The sequence below is a fragment of the Macaca mulatta genome, chromosome 6 (genome assembly GCF_049350105.2).
Source record: "Macaca mulatta isolate MMU2019108-1 chromosome 6, T2T-MMU8v2.0, whole genome shotgun sequence".
Taxonomy (NCBI): domain Eukaryota; kingdom Metazoa; phylum Chordata; class Mammalia; order Primates; family Cercopithecidae; genus Macaca; species Macaca mulatta.
Window position 1 is genome coordinate 170,557,360 of NC_133411.1, and position 10,358 is coordinate 170,567,717.

Genomic DNA, 10,358 nt, shown 5'->3' on the forward strand with positions numbered 1-10,358 from the left:
TGTAACATTTCCCAAATTCATATAACTCTAAGTATCATTTTGCATGGAGGACATCCTGGGAGTGGCATTTTCCAGAAAACAATTTAGAAAACACTACAGAAGATTCTATTTATTCTATTCCCTCTGAGGAGGGGCTCATCAGAGCCAGGTCTCAGATCTCTATCGTTTGTCCATGGCTGCTAAAATCTCAAAGCCTGAAGGAGAACACTTGCATATTTGGGCTCAGGTTCTTGAGGAAGAGCTACTAGTAACTGTGGGAGGACACAATGAGACTGGTTCTGGGAATGCAAAAAACTGGAGACTGAAACCAACTGTTGTCACAAGGTGAAAGGTAACATCAAGAGAAAAAGTAAGTCAATGAAAGAGACAAAATTCCTTTCATTTTCCTCCTGTCTTCCTGTCTCACTCCTCTGCTATCAGCAGAACCTCACAGAAATCCTTGTGTCAGAGAAGAAATGAAAATCACAGAGTTCTAGTCCAGGCATCAAGAAATAGAGTATAGAGGTTGGATATAAAGCTGACAGATAATTGCTTACTAACTAGCATAGCTTGTCCCTTTGGTTATTCAGTACCATTGACACACTTTTGTATATATTAATATTTATACTGTTTCACAACAATAAAATGCAAGTATTCTTCATACAAACAAATATGCTCACATCATTTGTCCAAAAAGGAGGTACACAAAAATCCCAACAGCTACAGTATCCATCACAGTATCTATTTCTGAGTGATGCTATTTACTCTTTCACAATCACAGTCCCAGTGGAATATTCTGTTTCCTAAAGACTCAATTACAAAATATTGTATTAGTCTGTCCACATGCTGCTAATAAGGGCATATCATAGACTGAGTAATTTATAAGGGAAAGAGATTTAATTGACTCACAGTACCACATGGCTGGGGAGGCCTCCCAATCATGGTGGAAGAGCAAGGGAGATCTTCCATGGCAGCAGCAAGAGAGAGCTTGTGTAGGGGAACTCTCCTTTATAAGACTATCAGATCTCATGAGACTTTATCACTATCACAAGAACAGCATGGGAAAGATCTGCCCCCATGATTCAATTACCTCCCACCAAGTCCCTCCCACAACACGTGGGAATTATGGGAGTTACAATTCAAGATGAGATTTGGGAGGGGACACAGACAAACTGTTTCAAATATATAGGATGAAAAGTTTATATAAAATAGTAAGGTGACAGCAAAAGGTAGGTAAAGAATGAGACCTTTTATTATATGCAAATACAAATATATCTAAATATCCATTTGACTTTTTTTTTTTTTTTTTTTTGAGACGGAGTCTCACTCTGTCACCCGGGCTGGAGTGCAGTGGCACAATCTCAGCTCACTGCAAGCTCCACCTCCCGGGTTTACGCCATTCTCCTGCCTCAGCCTCCTGTGTAGCTGGGACTACAGGCGCCCGCCACCTCGCCCGGCTAGTTTTTTGTATTTTTTAGTGGAGACGGGGTTTCACCGTGTTAGCCAGGATGGTCTCGATCTCCTGACCTCGTGATCCGCCCGTCTCGGCCTCCCAAAGTGCTGGGATTACAGGCTTGAGCCACCGCGCCCGGCCCATTTGACTTTTATGTATATATAACTATATCCATATCTATGTAAAGGATAACCAGTAAAGAGTAAGATATGTATAGGTGCTATAGTTTTCATGGCTGTAGTTGATATTTATAAATTCCTTCTTCCACTAGCCTTTTCTCTTAGACAGCATCTTAACTGGTTGATTCGGAGTTCTTTACCTGGCAGAGTTATTGAAGGGTCTTAATCCATAGTCTTGTCAGATCCAAGAAGATGGATTCCTTTCTCTAGCAAGAAAATCTTAGAAATTCTTTTTTTTTTTTTTTTTTTTTTGAGAGGGAGTCTCGCTCTGTCGCCCAGGCTGGAGTGCAGTGGCCGGATCTCGGCTCACTGCAAGCTCCGCCTCCCGGGTTCATGCCATTCTCCTGCCTCAGCCTCCCCAGTAGCTGGGACTACAGGCACCCGCCACCATGCCACACTAATTTTTGTAATTTTAGTAGAGACAGGGTTTCACCGTGTTAGCCAGGATGGTCTCGATTTCCTGACCTCGTGATCTGCCCGCCTCGGCCTCCCAAAGTGCTGGGATTACAGGCGTGAGCCACCGCACCCGGCCAGAAATTCTTGAGTTGTAAGATTCTCAGTATTAACTGAGTCCACTCAGATGTCATCATACAAGTTTCGGCTTCATTGTTCTTCACAATTCATGTCCTGAATTTTTCCTAAGTGGCATAGCAAGTGCTAGATTTCAATTTATATTGAAATTCTACAATTAGCACAAATAAAATATGCATCTGCTTTTTAAAGAGAAGACAGTCCTTCAGCTACAAAAACTAAGAAATTATTTTGGCTGCCATAGGAGTGCTTTTGTTCTTTTTTCTTTCAAACTGAGAATTAAAAGTGCCAAACTTATACTTTTCTGTCTGTAGATTCTCCAGTCAGAAGAGGACATCCCACCCACAGCTTTTGTAGTCATCATAACTACTATAATAATTAAGTGTAGAAGACTTAGTGCCTTTTACTGCATTGTAATAAACTAGAAGTGATTATTTTAGTTAACTGATGTGACTTGATGTCATGAATTTTTAGTACCTCATTTCCCAATTGCAAGGAAGTCAGTATTTCATTAAAAGCCATAGACATGACCAAATATATCCCAGAATCTCTTGGTATCAAGTGCATTCCAGACAGAAAAATAGCTACCATTCTTAAGGCTAGGGGCACAAGAGAAGAAAGGGGTTGGGATTTTCTTCTTGGTGGAAGATCCCCAAGAACCTGGGGCCCAAACTTTTAAGAAAGAAGTAATATCTGTATTAGCCCAATGAGGCTAATCCTGGAAATATAGTTAAGAATTTAGAGTCTGAAACAACTGCTGCTGCCAGGCTGGAGGGCCATTATCAGGATGGTCCTCATGCAGGAACAGCAATAGGATGAATCGAAGCAGTCTATTCTTTCCTTTTTCTCCTGCCTTTTTATCTCCCTATCCTGCCTTCTATTCTCAGAACTGAGTAGGAAGCATCTTAAAAGGAGAAATGAAAGCAGTGCAGATCAGCACCAGCATTACAAAGTAAACTATAGAAGGGTGGGTTTGCAACTAAAAGAGACAATACCTTAAGCACAAATACACCCTGAGACCTGAACTATTTGGGCATCCAGTGTAAATCTTTTAAAATGCTTCCTTAATGGTTGAATTTCAGGAGCCATTATCTGTTGCAGGAGCCATACAGGAGGAGACACCGTTTTTGTCATAAAGTACTTGCTGGTTAAAAATTTATTTCCATATGCTACATCTAATGAATTTACGTATGTAAATTCTTTAGAACAGTGTTTGTTATATGTAATAATTATTGACAATATCATCATCATATCATCTTATATCCTAGCATTAAACATTAATATACAATTGATACAATAAAGGTTAGAAGCATTTCATGTCTGATTTGTGAAACATGCAATCATGAATGAACTTGCTTGTAATAAAAATGAGCTAATACAAAAATAAGACACCTGCTATTATATCGGAAACAAAACAAAGCAAAACTCCAAATCACTGCTGAAATGTTTGAGTTGTGTGCAGTGCTAGTAACCAAATGGGTACATTTTAAAGAGCTTCCCACAAAATGTCACTATTTATGTTTCATTGTTTAATAATGTCTTAGCACACAATTTTGGCAGTGTAATGCTTTCTGTTCCAGAAAAATCGATGACAATTATTGCTTTAAATCTTCCAGAACCTGGGTTTCATTCGTCTTTCTGACTGCATGTGTTAGTGAGCATTTGAGTAAATACTGAGGGAAAACCTGAGAGTATTTCTCCAAATACATAATGCTTGCTTGAATGGGATTCTTCCAAACTAGACTCTTTACATACAGAGTCAGAAAGATAATATGCACATATCTATTCTTAGCATTTCTAAAATTAGATTGTTTGCTTTTCAGTGATTACAAAATAAATTGACAAGACTACGTTCTTGTAGAACTTCTACATTTTTGTTCTAATTGCACACATTAAAATCCCATAATTTTGCTACTATTCTGGGATTATTTCTTCCTCTTGTTTTGGTGGTGGTTTACTAACTTGTTTTCAATGTCTAACTTAAACATTTATCAAAATGTTTATGTAGCAATGCCTCGCTTTCATTTGCAGTTCACTTTTCTTAATTTTTCAGAAAACCAATTACGTTATACTCAGACCAGAATCTTCCCAACTCTTGCCACCATCTCCAACTGTAGAACATAGTCAAAATAAATAAACCCGAATGAAAGAATTGAAAGACAAGCATTTTATTCACAGTAGTCCCTACATCCTCATTCAAAGATTACTCACTCATATATTAAATCTAGTTCAGATTTGTTTCTTAGCCCAAATTGGATAAGAGGAATAAAATATAAAGAAATGGGGGGCTTTAGAATCAGAGCAGAAGTAGAAATGACAGCTTACAAGAAGTAGTAAGACAAAAGAATGTAAACATCAGTTTCAAAATTATGGACTCGTTTTGCATTGGGGGCATACAGCCCTCCATTATAAGAGAAAAATGGTGCAGTCTTAATGGCCTGATGCCATCAGTGCACTGTAATAGATCCTCAGTCTGGATCAGTAAATCCACAGGGAATCACTTATCTTGGAGCCTTCATCCCTATATCTTTATACTTTGGGAGTTTGATTTAATGACTTCCAAAATCCTTTTAAAATCTAAATTTATATTATTTTATAATAATTTTATAAAGAGCTTTCAGTGACATTTAAAATGTCAGAAGAGTTTGACACCTTTAAAAATATTTCTACTAAAGTTATTAAAGTAAATAAAAGTAGTTTATTCTTAATGTTAATAAATTAACTTGTGACTTAGTACGTGTCTGAAATTTTCCAGCCAAGCCATCGCATCCCCTGTCAGGCCTCTGAGCCCAAGCCAAGCCATCTCATCCTGTGACTTGCACGTATATGCCCAGATGGCCTGAAGTAACCGAAGAATCACAAAAGAAGCGAAAATGCCCTGCCCCTGCCTTAACTGATGACATTCCACCGCAAAACAAGTGAAAATGGCCGGTCCTTGCCTTAAGTGATGACATTACCTTGTGAAAGTCCTTTTCCTGGCTCAAAAAGCTCCCCCCACTGAGCACTTTGTGACTCCCATTCCCACCCGCCAGAGAATAAATCACTTTGACTGTAATTTTCCTTTATCTACTCAAATCCTATAAAACGGCCCCACCCTTATCTCCCTTCGCTGACTCTCTTTTCGGACTCAGCCAGCCTGCACCCAGGTGATTAAAAAGCTTTATTGCTCACACAAAGTCTGTTTGGTGGTCTCTTCACACTGACCTGCGTGACATAAGGCACTTGTTTATGTTAGCGAATTTGTAGCAGTACTCTCTTAAGAGCAAATTCCCCTCATTGAATCATGCACCCTCTTTCTGCTTGTGAGTCTACTTTAGCTATTGAGAAGCAATATGTAGGGGAGAGTAGATGAAGGTCGAGTGTTCTTGCTATTGCCCCACAGACAATCCAAATGGGTCTATTATCCAAGTATGTGCACTATTCATACTATTTCATCTTTCTAGTAATTGTCCATCTACTGGCTCTTACCTCATTATTATTATCAAAAACAGATTTAGATCAGACCATTAGGAAATTCATTAGCAGGTCACATTGGAGAAAAAAACCCCCTAAGACATTCATGAAATTATCTATGAATTCAGTATTGCCATTTATCACCAGAATGCTTCAATGTACTAGGTTGAAAATAAGGATACCAAAACTCCTTTATTATAATTGTAAGGAATAAAATGTAAAATATAGAGATTATTTTACAGTGCCTGACACATATTAAGAGCTCAATAAACTATAGTGTTAAGCCCAGACCGTTTATTCCCCGAAGAAGACCACCAGAGTCCAGAGTCAAAGCTAAGCAGCAAGGATCTTTATTACAGGTTCGAACCTGGAACTCTCCCTCGCTCGTGAAACGAGATGGGCAGGAGAGCTCCCCCACTGAGCTCCGAGCAGTGTTATATAGTCTAGGAAAAGTGGGCATAGAGTTATTATACAAATCAGATATATGATTGGCTAGTGTTTGAACAAGGCGATTTGGCTAACTATGATTGGTTCCCGCCATTTCTGATATTTTGGTTCAAACTTTGAGGCGGGAGAGCAGGTTTATGGCAGCAAGAGTTTATCTTACTTAAACACGTCTTGTGACCTTGCCTCAGAACTTACAAAATCTCTGGTATGTGCAAAACAAAATCTCTGGTACGTGCAGAAAACCAGGTACTCACAGAACTTACGAAATCTCTGGTATGTGCAAAGATTAGAGAGCAGAACAAGGGTGTAGCGGGTGGGGGGCGGGTACACATCTATCTTTGTGTCCTTTCATTTCCCCCTTCTCATAAGTAACTGGATGTCCAATCTTGGATTTCCAGAGTCTTATAATATAGCCTCACTTTCTGGGTGCAGGAGAGGCTGGTGATGGCTACAGAGGACCATTAGTTGGATGGTATCAAACCTTTCTCTGACAAATTGTAAAATTTTATTTACCACACAGGGGCCTATAGTGAATAGAAGTAGTAAAGACATTAGGGGGCCTAAAAGGGGTGCCAGAAGGGAAAACATTGAAGAGCTCCACCAATTGTTAGCGGCTGTAGTGAATTGTTGCTTTTTCATTTCTAAGCTTAGTTCGTGTAGGCATTGGACTCTTTCCTCAACTAACCCTGACTCATTTATATAGAAACAGCATTCTTCTTTGAGGAACATACAGGTACCTCCTTTCTCAGCCGTGAGTAAGTCTAAGGCTCTGCGGTTTTGAAGGGTGACCTGTGCTAGGGAGGTGAGCTGCCGCTGAAGGGAGGCTAGGGAATAGGTGGAGTCTTCCATAGCAACAGAGAACTGTTGTAACAGCTTGTCGTTTTCTATCATGGAGTGTTGTAGGGCCCCTCCTGCTAACCCCGCTGCGACGACAGAGGTGGTTAAGGATATTCCGGCAATTAGTGGTAGAAAAACTGCTCGTCTATGTCGCGCAGTTTCAGTTGGGGCAGTCCCTGCCCAGCCTATGAACTCTGCCGGGGTCAGCAGGGTCAGTCGGGGAACTAGTGTAACAGGGATGCACAACTGTCCGTCAGAGATGCTTTTGGACAGAGTTTTTAACAGAGTCATATTACACCAGAAGAACACACCAGGGGGAGCACGTATGGGGCTATTAGGGTATGTAGCCATCTGGTTGCAGAGGCTGCTACTAAATGCTGAATAACAGTAGGGGTATTTCTCTTGGTATGGGTCATGGTACAGGGCTACATCAGGTATTGCAACTGTTGATGAATTAGAATCTGGCATATGGTTTGTGGGTGGGGAGGAAAGGGGAACAGCGGTTAATGGTGGTCTTCCTAAGGTTGCACACATAAAGCAAGAGGACAGGTCGCCTAAACCAGTGAGGTTGGCGAATGCTAGCCCTTCTTGTAATAGGGTTAGCCAGGAGAAGGGCTGCAAGTCTTGTGATAGCTTGGTTTCCTGTCTGTGGATTTGTGTATGGATTAAGGGTCGAATCTGGACTAGACTCCGCCACAAGTACAGGTGGCTACTAGGCCAGCTACTACTGGCATCGTAGTAGACTGCCCCATGTTGGGGCGATGTCCACCAGGAGTGCCCTGGATCTGTTATTATCCAAGTGAATATGTTGGGAGTCCCTGTCGGGTAGCGAGTCCTGAGGAGGTTAGACTTTCTCGGGTATTCGTCCCATACTCTGGCTGAGTGCATTTTACAATAGTGGTATGGGCAACCTGCATTCTGGTGCCACCAATAATTCTTACAATTATATTCAGTCTGATCATATTCAAAACAAATCATGGGTATCCCCGGTTGGGCAATTTGGAAATTAGCGAAATTGAGGTAAATTGGAGTATTGCACCCGGAGCGGGGGCAGTCTGCACTAGCTAGCAGTTTACCTGCTTGGGGGGTTTCCCTGGGGTGAGTTTTGTTCTCATAGAGCCAGAACCTCCAGACATAGGGATTAGACGGCGCAGCAGTTAGGAGAGTCAGATGTATAAGGCATAAAAGCATAGGCAAGCTAGACATGGTTACGGCTATGTGGGTGACGGCGCAGGGTTAGCTTTAAGGGATTGTTCTTAGCTTTGTCTACAGTCCATGTAACCGGTGCTCCAGACGGCTCGAGAAGGTCGGATGTTGGGTCCACTGGTTTGACGTGTGTGTAGTGGATCCACGAAGCGATGCCTTCTACTTTGAGAGCGGTGGGAGTAGTCAGGAGTACTTGCAGTGGTCCTTTCCACCTGGGTTGAAGAGTTTCTTGCCGGTGGCACTTGACTAGGACCCAGTCTCCCAGCTGGAACGGATGAGGCATCGGCGGAGGTCCTGCCTCGTACAGTTCTCGTAGTCTGGGCCAAATTTCCTGGTGAATTTTCTGTAAGGCTTGTAAGGAGAACAGGAGCTCAGAGACATTTTCAGTTTCAGGTTTGAGTAAGTCATCTTTTAGACTGGGGACCAGGGGTGGGGGTCTGCCATACATGATTTCACATGGTGTGAGGCCTAGTCTGTAAGGGGTATTTCGGGCCCGGAACAGAGCGTAGGGGAGAAGTACTACCCAATTAGCGCCAGACTCCATGGTCAATTTAGTTAAGGTCTCCTTCAGAGTCCGATTCATCCTTTCTACCTGTCCTGAGCTTTGGGGCCTATAAGCACAATGTAATTTCCAATTTGCCCCAAGAATGGAAGCCAAATCCTGACTTACCTTAGCAACGAAGGCTGGTCCATTGTCTGACCCTATTTGGACGGGAAAGCCATACCTGGGGAGGATTTCTTCCAAAATTTTCTTTGCTACAACCTGAGCAGTTTCTCTCTTAGTTGGGAACGCTTCTGTCCATCCTGAAAAAGTATCTACAAAGACAAGTAAGTACTGATACCCATATTTTCCAGGCTTTATCTCAGTAAAGTCTATTTCCCAATAGATACCAGGCCTAGTTCCTCTACACCTAATTCCTGCGGTGGTCTGGGTTTGGGGGCAAGCGTTGTTTAGTTGGCAGGCTTTGCAATTTGTTGTGACATCGCTGGCCAGTTCAGCTATGCGCCTGATTCTAAACTTGGCGTGCCTGATTAAGTCCATCATTCGCCGGGCACCCAGGTGGGTTGTCCGGTGGATGTGTTCCAACACCTGCCGTCCTAATTTTTCTGGTAGGATGGTTTGGTCATTTATATCAGTCCACCACCCATTTTTAACCTGTTTTAGGGGAAGCGTGTTCATCCATTCGCGATCCTGTTCGGTATAGTCGGGAAAACATGGCAAATTTCGCGGGCCAGGATCGGGGAGCTGGAGCGCGAGGAGCTGACTGGGAGCTTTTGCTATGCTCCATGCGGTTTGGTCGGCTAAGAAGTTGCCTCGAGCAATTGGCGTAGTTGGTTTCTGATGCCCAGGGCAATGTACGATAGCCAATTTCTTTGGTTTCCACAAAGCAGTTAATAGAGCTAGGATCTCTTGCTTGTTTTTTATTTCTTTGCCTTTGGCTGTTAATAGTCCCCTTTCTCTGTAGATGGCCCCATGTATGTGCGCAGTAACGAAAGCATAGTGGCTATCCGTGTATACTGTTAGTTTTTTCTCTGCCCCTAGGGTGAGGGCCTGTGTGAGGGCTATCAGTTTGGCTCTTTGGGCCGATGTCCCTGGAGTCAAGGGTTCCGCCCAGATTACCTCAGTCTCTGACGTTACAGCCGCTCCTGCATACCGCTGGCCTTGGTGGACGTAGCTGCTGCCATCAGTGAACCAGGTGAGTTCTGTGTCGGGGAGCGGACGATCTTGCAGGTCCTCCCGCACCCCATGCACCTGAGCAAGTATCTCAGTGCACTCATGGAATGGGGCGTCCAAGTCTGGATTTGGCAGCAGTGAAGCAGGGTTTAAAGAGGTTGGGGGCAGAAAAGTTATTCTGAGGGGGTTTAACAGCAGTCCTTGATAGTGGGTGAGCCAGGCGTTACTCATCCATCGGTCCAGCGGCTGCCGGAGGACACCTTCAATGGCATGCGGGGTTATAACGCGCAACTCTTGCCCCATGATAAGTTTATCAGCATCTCGGACCATTAGGGCGGTCGCCGCGATTATCCGCAGGCAAGGTGGCCAGCCAGCAGCCACTGAATCTAATTTTTTTGACAAATAGGCAACTGGCCTCTGCCAGGGGTCTAGGTACTGTGTTAACACGGCTTTTGCAACACCCTTACTTTCATCTACGTATAAGTGGAAGGGCTTGGAGACATCAGGGAGCCCCAGCGCGTGGGCTGATAACAAGGCAGTTTTGATTTGTTGAAAGGCCAGCTCAGCCTCTTCCGTCCAATTGAAAGGCTGCCGTTCC